Source organism: Muntiacus reevesi, chromosome 4 (genome assembly GCF_963930625.1).
Source record: "Muntiacus reevesi chromosome 4, mMunRee1.1, whole genome shotgun sequence".
Classification (NCBI taxonomy): domain Eukaryota; kingdom Metazoa; phylum Chordata; class Mammalia; order Artiodactyla; family Cervidae; genus Muntiacus; species Muntiacus reevesi.
Window position 1 is genome coordinate 159372079 of NC_089252.1, and position 11483 is coordinate 159383561.

Sequence of the window (11483 nt, forward strand, 5' to 3'; positions counted from 1 at the left end):
TGCACATTCACCTTACAAGGTAATGCTAAACTGTTTTCCAAAGTCATTCTAACAATTTACATCCTCTCCAGCAGTACCCTTCATGGCACCGTATCCTAGCCAACACTTAGAACTGATCTTTTTTATTTTCTCCTGGCCTATATACGAAGTGTGAAATGGCACCTGTGATTTCAATATGCATTTCTCAGATTCCTAATGAAGTTGAACATTTCACATATTTATGGAATATTTTTGTGTGAAATATTAACTCATGTCTGTTGCCCATTTTTCCACTGGACTTTTGTCATTCTCTAATAGAGCTGTAATTTATTATATACTATTGATACTAATCCTTTGTTAGTTTTATGTGTCAAGTATCTTTTCCCACTTTGTTGATGTTCAGTCGCTCAGTTGCGTGACTCTGCAATCCCTGTCCTTCACCACCTCCTGGAGCTTGCTCAAACTCACGTCCATTGAGTCAGCGATGCCATCCAACCATCTCACCCTCTGTTGTTCCCTTCTCCTCCTGCCTTCAATCTTTTCCCAGTATGGGGACTTTGGGAAGTCACCACTTTGGGGCTTGTCTTTTCTCTATTAATATGTCTTTAATGAACAGAAGTTCTTATTCATATTTATCAGTCTTTCCCTTTATGATTTGCACTTATCTCTTAAGAAATCCTTGTCTAATCCATGGTCATGAAATTACTTCCTATGTATTTTTTCTTAATAGTCTAGCTTTGTCTGTCCCATTAAATCCACATTTAATCCACCTAGAATTGATGTTTATGTGTAGCATTAGGTAAAGAGTCCATTTTTCTTTTTCAGTATAATCCTTACAATTTCCATCTTAGTATAAACTCTAGTTTTCATTTATATGTGGTTTCTGATCCCCCTGCATCATTCCATGGTGTATTAATTTATTGCTGTATAAAGTTTGCACTATCTTATTACAGGTCTTGGTATGGGATAGCAACTCTTCCCTTCCTCTCGTTTTTTAAAATTTTTATTAACTAAAAAAAAAATGTATTTGGCAGCACCAGGTCTCAGTTGCGGCAAGATGGATCTTCTATCTTCATTGTGGCACATGGATCTACTTCTCTGACCATGGAACTTAGCCAGCCCCCTTGCATTGGGGACAGGAGTCTTAGCTACTGGACCACCAGGGAAGTCCATATTATTTGCTTTTAATTCCACATAAAGTTTAGAATCAGACTGTAATATACAGGAAAACTTGACAAACCTCTTGAAATTTTAGTTGGATCTGTATTAATGCTAAGTCAATTTGGAGGGAATTGTTATCCTTACATTAAATCTTCTAATTCATGAACATGGGTTTGTCCATTGATTTTTGAGTTCATATCAAATCAAAAAGACTCAAAAATATTCAAAACTTTCTCCAAAAGGACTTGCACATCTTTTATTAAATTTAATACTACTTAATGTTTCTATATTGATGTTCACAGAACTTCATTATCTTTTGATTCTAATAACCGTAGTCTTTCATAGCATCTCCCATCTTCTGTAAGTAGTGACCACTAAGTCCCACTGTCACATTCTCTATATCGGCTCTTCTGACCCAAAAGTGGATTACTGCTTTGCTACTGAATCTTCCTAAATTTGTTTCCTCACCTATAAAATGAGGAACTCCAATGGAATTATTTCTTAAAAATACCACATGTGACAGTAGCCAGTAGATGTCTGTCTCTTCAACTGCCTTCTTCCAGACAGCACATGGTTTTGTATTCTCATGGTATTTTGCACATTGCAGTCATTTTGAATATTCATTGGGTATAAATTATTTCATTTCCTCTCAAAGGGCAAAAAGAATATCCCTTGGCTTATATATCCTTTCTGAATGCCACATATAGCACAGAGTGGACAAATGCTAAAAAAAAAAAAAAAAAAAGATAGGCTATTCACCTAGGATTAAAAATAAAACAGGTACTATGTAGTTAAGTCAAATTAAGCCCACTCTCTTACACCTACCCTGAGAATTCTATTCAGAATGACATTAGAATACTATATACTCTTCAAATAAAAGTTAAATATATTCTCCAAATAAATAATCTACATGTAAATACAAAATATGTAGGTACAAAATTCCTTCAAGTAACACTTATGTGACTAAATATTTAAATATTTACAATATAAGGATATAAAATTTTCTTAATGGCTTTCATCAGAATGATCAAGAGTATTATTCTCATCATCACCTGATCTTTTGGTTTGACTGTACTGCTGTGACTTAACAGGGACAATGGCTTAGAAAAGAATCTTTCAGATCTTGGATGAGAGCGTGGCTTGGATTTTTCAGCTCTTGAGTTTGCTCTAAACTGGTTATATTATTTGGGGTCTGAATGCATACACTTAACTGTTTCCTCAATTATAAGATGAAATTACTAAATTATGACGTACCCTTTTATTTCTTATATAAAATTAACACTAGATGGCAGCAAACACTAAGATATTTTAAAAACTATTTTAAAATATTAAACTACTGTAAAAAAATCACATTTTTAAAAAAGATACCAATTTTCACCTCTAAAATCAGTAATTTTAAAAGCATTCATTATTCAAAAGGAAATGGAGAAATATCTGTTTTTACATTCACAGCCCTCTGTTGTCAGAGGGCAATTTTATGTGCCAAAAACATCAACTGTTCATATTTATTAAATCAAGCACAAGAAACTACTTCCTGGAGAATATGTGCATTTATAATTACTCATAAGAATATTCACTATAGTATCCTTCATACAAGTCAAAAATCTAGTGGAATAACATGAGTGTACCCAATGATAAGAACTGATTAAAATGCCCTCCACCTAACCTAGCTATACAGTCTCTATAAAACTCATTTACACATTCGTGTAGAAAAAATTCTTACTAATTACACAAGACTCAATGTGTGTGTTCTGAAACTACACTGATAGTATTTTCTGTGATTTCAAGACTTAATATTAGGTAAAGCAACAAAATATGAGTGCAAACACAAGTGGTTCAAAGAAAACTTCATTAAATGCCTTGGAAAGACCGGTTAAACATGAATCATTTTTAAAAATCACAGAGACATTACATAATGAAAAGGGTCAATTCTCCAAGACACATAATAACGCTTTATGCCTCTCACAACACTGTCAAACTACATTAGGCAAAAATGACAAAACTCAAGGAAAAATAAAAATCAAAATCACAGTTCACAGTGTCATACTTCACACCCGAAAGATGGCTATTATAAGAAAAACAGAAAATAATTTTATTCGAGATATGGAGAAACTGAAATTCTCATGCATGGCTCATGGAAAATATGAAACAGTACAGCTGTTGTGGAAAAGTTTCAGGGTTCCTCAAAGAGTTGAATATGGAATTACCTTGTGCCTGTGTGCCCAGCTGTCTATCTTCGTGACCCCACGGACCATATAACCCACCAGGCTCCTCTGTCTGTGGAATTTTCCAGACAAGAATACTGGAGTGGGTTGCCATTTCTTACACCAGGGGATCTTCCCAATCCAGGGATAGAACCCATGTCTCTTGAATCTCCAGTATGGGCAAGTAGTATCTTTACCACTGCACCACCTGGGAAGTTAGATAATTATCACGCGTGTGCATGTTAAGTTGCTTCAGTTGGGCCTGACTCTTTGCAACCCCAGGCTCCTCTGTCCATGAGATTCTTAAGTAAATACTGGACTGAGCTGCCATGCCCTCCTCCAGAGGATCTTCCCAACCCAGGGACTGAACCCACTTCTCTTACAGCTTCTGCCCTGGAAGGTGGGTGGGTTCTTTACCACTAGCACCACCTGGGAACTACTGTAAAATTCAGCAATTCCACTCCCATATATGTATCTAAAAGAACTGCAAGAGATTTAAGTAGATACTTATACACTGATCTTCAAAGCAGCATTATTCATCATAGCCAAAAGGTGGAAACCCAAATGGCCACTGACAGATACAGTGATAAACAAATGTGGTATATACATACAACATAATTTTGTCTTCAAAGGAATGAAATTTTGATTCACGCTACAACATGCATCCTGAAAACTGTATGCTAAGTGAAATAAGCCAGCCACATAAGACAACATATTCTATAATTCTACTTATATACATATCTAGAATACACATATTCATAGAAAGCACAGAAGTTGCCAGGGAGGGTCTAGAAGTGGGAGGGGAATGGTCAGTTATTGTTTAGTGGGTACAGGATTTCTTTAGGATGGAGTTCTGGACATGTAGGGCTTCCCTTGTGGCTCAGCTGGTCAAGAATCCGACTGCAATGCGGGAGACCTGGGTTTGACCCCTGGATTGGGAAGATCGCCTGGAGAAAGGAAAGGCAATCCACTCCAGTATTCCGGCCTGGAGAATTCCATGGACTGTATAGTCCATCAGGTCACAAAGAGTAGGACACAACTGAGCGACTTTCACTTTCTGGACATTATAGAGGTAATGGCTGCATTGCACACTGTGAATATACTTAAGGCCACTAAATGGCAATTTTCATTATTTTGGGGTGGTTGTTGTTCAGTCCCTAAGTCCTACCCAACTCTTTGCAACCTCAGGGTTGCAAAGCCAGGCTCCTCTGTCCACCCCCCGCCCCCGACCACTGTCTCCCAGTTTGCTCAAATTCATGTCCGTTGAATTGTTGATGCCATCTAACCATCTCATCCTCTGCATCCCCTTCTCTTGCCCTCTATCTTTCCCAGTATCAGGGTCTTTTTCAATGAGATGGCTCTACGCATCTGGTGGCCAAAATACTGGAGCTTCAGCATCAGTGCTTCCAATGAATATTCAGGGTTGATTTCCTTTAAGAGGGCTTCTCTGATGGCTTAGAAGGTAGGGTCTGCTTGCAGTGTGGGAGACCCGGGTTCAACCCCTGGGTCAGGAAGATTCCCCTGAAGAAGGAAATGGCAACCCACTCCAGAATCCTTGCCTGGAAAATTCAACGGACGAAGGAGCCTGGCAGGCTACAGTCCATGCAGTAGCAAAGAGTTGGACAGGACTGAATGACTTCACTTCCCTTTCTTCTCCTTTAGGACTGACTTGTTTGACGTCCTTCCAGTCCAAGGAATTCTTCTCCAACACCACAACTTGAAAACATCAACTCTTCCACTCAGTAGCCTTTATAGTTCAACTCTCACATCTGGACAGGACTACTAGAAAGACCATAGCTTTGATTACATGGACCTTTGTTGGCAAAGTGGTAACTTTTTAAATACATCTCGGCCTGCACAACTTTCCAAGGAGCAAGGGTCTTTTAATTTCATGGCTGAAGTGACCGTCTGCAGTGAACCTGGAGCCCAAGAAAACAAAATCTGTCACTGCTTCCACTATTTCCCCTTCTATTTCCCTTGAAGTAATGGTACTGGATGTCATATCTTAAGTTTTTTAAATGTTGAGCTTTACACCAGCTTCTTCACTCTCCTCTGACACCCTCAAAAGGCTCTTGGAGTTCCTAACTTTCTGCCATTAGAGTGGTATCATCGGTGTATCTGAGGCAACTGGAATGGTTTTGGTCACTGCATCCTGTGTATCTGTCCACAGTTCTTCAGGCACTCTTGTCTACCAGATCTAATCCCTTCAATCTATTTGTCACCTCAACTGTATTATCCTAAGGGATTTGATTTAGGTCATACTTGAATGGCTTATGTGGTTTTCCGTATTTTCTTCAATTTAAGCCTGAATTTTGCTAAGGATCTCATGATCTGAGCCAGTCAGCTCCAGGTCTTTTTGCTGATAGTACAGAGCTTCTCCATCTTTGGCTGCAAAGAATATAATCAATCTGATTTCGGTACTACTATTTGGTGATGTCCACGTGTAGTTGTTTTTTGCATTGTTGGAAGTGCATGTTTGCCATGACCATTGTTTTCTTGTGTTGTGTACTTTACAATTTGAAAGATGCTGAATTAGCTCTGATCACTGTACTGTCATAAGCTTAACAGGATAATGTGGTAGACCTAAACTTTCAGGATATTCATTCATTATTTATTGAATATCTACATGCAATTTGCTTATTTATGGTTAGATCTGTGCTTTCATATGCCTTACAAGTCTTACATACAACAAACGTAACATATTGTGCTAATAATATGCATTGTTAGCTAAAATATACTTCAGAAAAAGCAGAATGAAGGAAGATAGTGGGTTCCATTCAATAGAAAGGTGAAAATAAACCTCATTAAGAGGACACTGTCATGCAGATATCCAAAGCATTCCAAGCAAGGAACATGGCCTAGATGCTGAGAGGAACATTTGTGTTGTTCAGTCACCAAGTCGTGTCTGACTTTTTGCGACCCCATGGACTGCAGCACGCCAGACCTCCCTTTCCCTAGCTATCTCCCAGAGTTTGCCCAAGTTCGTGTCCATTGAATCAGTGATGCCATCCAACAATCTCATTCTTTGTCACCCTCTTCTTTAAGAATTTTAGAGGAAAGGAACATGCCTGGACTGAAAAGGGAGGCCAGGGTACTTCCCCGGCGGTTCAGTGATTAGGACTCCAAGCTCTTGCTACTGAGAGCCCAGGTTCAATCCCTGGCCAGGGAACTAAGACCCCACAAGGCAGGTGATGTGGCCAAAAATAATAAGTAAAAAGGAGGGCCAGAATGGCTGGGATGCAGTGAGCAGGGAGAGAGGTCCTGGGAGCCAAACCACAGAGGAACACTTTAAGGACTGCAGCTTTACTCTTCTAGGAATGGGGAGGCATAGCAGGACTTTGAACAGTTATGACAGAAACTCTGACAGCGGTGCCAAGAACAGACTACAGGGAGGCAGGAAGAGAAAGCATGGAGACCTGTTAGGAATTACCCCAGAGAAACAGGGGAAAAATGAAAGTAGTGGGAGTGGTAATTAAGCTGTCAGATTCGAGACATAGTAGACAAAAAGATTACTTGCTGTACTGGATGTAGGGTGTGAGGAGTCAATAAGTTCACAGTATCGGCCCTAAGCATCTGAAATGATGCTGATGCTAGTTGCTGGGGCTGAGCCGGTGGTGGGGAATGCATGAGGGTAACAGAATTCAGCCTTGGCATGTTATCTTGGAGATGGCTATCAGACATTCAAGTAGAGATGTCTAGCTGCCAGTTAAGTCTCCAGTTGGAGAAAAACGTCTGATTAAAGTCTAGTAAGGCATCCTCTAAAATTAAATTAATGTTCTCTGAAACTTAGACTTAAAAATAAAGCAGCCTAAAAATCTTTTAGGTTTCTAAATCCTAATTTTAGTCAGATATCATCTGCTTTAAAGATCATCAAAATGGCAACACAAAACAAAAACACTATCCAGGAGGGTGGCTTAAAGATCAAATACCAACAGTCCAATTTCCATTATATTGCATGTATGTGGATTATTATTCACACCATACACAATGGCTAACAAATCATAAGTCAAACAAAAGAGACAAACTGCAAAGTCTTATAAAAACTGTGTTTTATTTTCAATACAAGATAAATACCATGCTCGTTACTAGTGCAGTTTAAAGGCCAACAATGGCCAAATAGCAAACTGCTGAACAGTCACCTAAATGCTAAAGAAAGAAAAGACAGAAAGTAAACATTAAACACAAAATTGCAATTACAATCATTTTAATAAAATGGAATGAGCTTTTTAATAGAAGCTAATAAGGAAGTCTATTTCTCATGGACATCAAAAAGATGTGTTTATTTGTTCAAATATCACCTTACCTTTTGCACAGAAATTTTATTGTGAAGTCACCATAGAGTCAATAGCTAAAATTTTAAGACTTTCTTTGGCCTTCTGGTATTAGATAAAATTATTTACAAACCGTGGTTCAGTAATTCACGTATACTGGTAGTATGATACAATTTTTTGTTAAGGGCTTTCCATTAAAAATTGTAAAACAACTTTGTAAGGCTGTACAAGGCTGTAAACTACTTTGCTAATATATCATGGAATGAAGAGGAAGGAGGAATAATAGACCTTTTTTTTAAGGCTAAAGTCGTCAATGTTATAGATGCATTCCTTAGAACACATTATGATTTACCCCAAAGGATCTTTTCCCATTAAATACCACCTGAGTACTACAATTTTCAAAGTAAAAAAATAAACATGAATTCACCATTTGAAAATAATTTAACTTACAAATGCTGGGAAGGATTACGCAGTAACAATAAGACGAAAAGAATACATCTTCAAAATGAAATGTTTCCACTAAATGCAGGGTCTGTCCAATTATGAAACGGATGTAAAACATTTACATCCATGACGGAGTTTTAGGTTACTCCCACATGAAAAACTCTCTGAAGTATTTACTATCTGCAGATACCGTTTCAAGATTTGTGTGACTTCAATTAAACTCTACTTAATATTTTTAAAAACTCCCATTACAAGAGGCTAATTAACATAGCAGGAAGTCTTTAAAACATTAAAATATATATAAACCTAACCAAGTGTTTATACGTCCCATAAAAAACCATAACAGCTGCACATTCAGAGTGAATACCAACAACCTGAAATTTTAAAGAAATTGGTTAAGACAAACCTAAATCAATCTGAACACAATACAACTGCCTGAATATTGAGTATTTATAAAACTTCGTATTCCTTCTTTCTGATTCCAAGAAAGAAGAGTATAAGAACTTTCTCCCAGAAGCCTAGACATTTTAAAACACATTTTCTGTTTCAGCTTACAATAAATTATTTTAATCCTGAATCTTTTGAAATCTCTAAATCAAAATTCTCACATTACAAACACAAGGAATGCTATATGTAAGGCCACATCTTAATAAATTTATAATTTTTGGTTTAGTATTTATTAAAAAATTAGTCTAAGGCTTCTAAGAGTCAAGTTGCTAAAAAAAGAAAACAAATACACCAGTGTTTAAACTGAAGGTTAATGTAGAAAACAACAACACAAATACTGTAGAACAGAAAAATAGAATGCTTTGCTACAAAAATCCCACTTACTGTATTTCAGCACAAAAATGTCTCATGTGTACAATGGATGAGCGTGCATTGAAAGCACAGAGAGCTACAGGGCACATTACAGACGGCCACGGGATGCAAATGAACTTAGTGGGTAAAATTTAAAAGGCAGGCATATGCAAAACAGCTAGGATCTCAGTACTGCGTTCTCAGTAAAGAATTAGAACATAAACTTCCTCTTAAAAAAACAAGCTAATGCTTAAAATACAAAAGTGCGGCCATCTTACACGATACAGAAAACACAATGATCATTCAGGTATGAAAACCAAAGTGTCGAGAGCACTGCAACAGAGAGCCTTGCAGTAGTGTCTCATCGTATCAAACAGCATGTATTTAGGTTATTGGCACATTTTAACACATAAAGGAAAGAAAGTCTTTACCATTCCAACAATTTTCCCCTTTCACTATAAAATGTTATACAACATTGATTAAAACCACCATGTTTAAGAACAGACCATAAACTAGTAGAAAACAAAGTAATATTCTCCATAGGAGAATTAACTGAAAATAATACCTTAAGCTACAATCCATAGTTTTTTGTGAACTCCAAATTGTAGTTAACTGCTTAAGAATATTCTAGGTAAATGGGCTAAATTATGATCATTAGCCACGGCAACTTACTCCAAATCTTGCTTATGAAAATTGACAAAACACTCACAAATTTATACTGGAATATCCTTTCCAAAACCTATGTCCTTTAGCACATTCAATTCAAAGGGTTGCTTCAGAAGCAATACCATTTACGTGCTCTATCACTCATTCATAACTTTACCAGCTGAAAGGAATGTGACTGCATAGCACGAATAAATGCTATGGCTTAAAATTAAACTCAAGTTTTGATTTCACAGCCACTACAATTATTATCAGAAAGAAATAAGAAAGATCTCTGGGACTCTTTTTTGGTGTCTATGTAAAGATTAATCTCTTTGGATTGTGTTTAACATTAAAAAAGTTTTCAGTAACATCAGCCCATTAAAAGGGGGGGGAAATGAAGAATCAAACAAAGCTTGCCTTTTCACCCTTACTGCTATATATTCATGTATCAGATAAAGACTTTGCAAAAACTGGTCAAATCAAAAAGTTATTCCCTTTTGATGACACTTAAAAATTAATAGACTAACAGCAAACAAGTATAGTACACTCACATTGTCTGCAACAAAAGTACATAATGAGATCAGCCAAGCGGGGAGAAGAATGATATAGAATGAGCAATTTAAAGGGTTCCACTGATAAAAAAATGAAAACATACATGAAGGATTTAATTAGTATAAAACTTCCAGTTTTCATTTCAAGTTCAAGCACAGTTTTTTATGATTCCATTTTTAAACTTTTCAGAGAAAATTGTATCCTCATGGACATTTACTTACCTTTTAAACTATTAACTAATTCCCTTGTAATATTTATGTCCATACTTCTTCGCATTACAGCATTGTAATATTAAAAAAGCTAAGAAATAATAAAAACTAACAACACCTATACACAAAGCAAGAAAACTGATTTTGATACAAGTCTCAAATGTTAAAAAGCCAACTGCATTTTCAACAAGATAAAAAAAAATCATTTCTGAGAGCAAACAGTTCTGATGAACACCAGTGATTCCATGCATAAACACCTTAATCACAAAATGTTTTAAAATAAAACTGGCAATATTTGGAACAGCTAATTCTGTAAGAGCTAGTATGATAGTGGACAACATGAAAGTGAAGAACTGCAGTTCTCTGGAGGGCTTCTAAGGTTGCACGTTACATAATATCCAGGATGCTTAAATTAGCATTGTCCTAAAATTTAGCTATACTTTAAAAATGTGTATTATCAGAAGATCTCTCAAAGATTATTAGATTTTAAAAACATTAAAAACAAGCTTAAAGGTTTTAACTCAAATTTTTGAAGCAGTGATTCAGAATGACCTTCCTAAATTGACACTCTGCCTATGCTGATTAAGAATACATGCTAGCCAGGTACTTTTAATGTGGGCTTATATGCAAGGCAGGTTTGAAAAAAACCTTTGATTAACTAGGTAACTTTAGCATGAATTAAATAGACTGCATGAATACACAGAACTCCTTAAACTGTGGAGACAGGTACACCTATAATCTCCCATTACACATACAGGAGAATACAACCCAATGTTAATAAGCATTACATCCTTCAGAAGTCTATTTTCTGTAACTGCAAAAGAAAACTAAGGCTTTCTTTACTCACATTTGTCTGCTGCACAGCTGCCTATATTTACATCGCCCATGGCTTCAAAAATAAACCATAAGCACTACAATATAAAATAGCAAATAACCGCTGCATCAGATCAGAATTGTCAAAATATTTCTTCAATGCTAGCAGTTTACAATTAAGCGTTTCAGTACATGTGTCTTTTAATTAAGCTGCATTACTGGAGCAAATCACGTGTGGGTTTTTACTAAAATGTTAAAATCACAAAATCTTTGTTGACCCCTAACACAATGACTGGATTGCTATATCGTGAAATTTCAGTTTTTTTACAAGTTTACATACCATTCAGCAAAGTCACAAGCTTAACTAGGTAAAAACAGCTAGAAAAGCAGAATATAGAAATATTAAA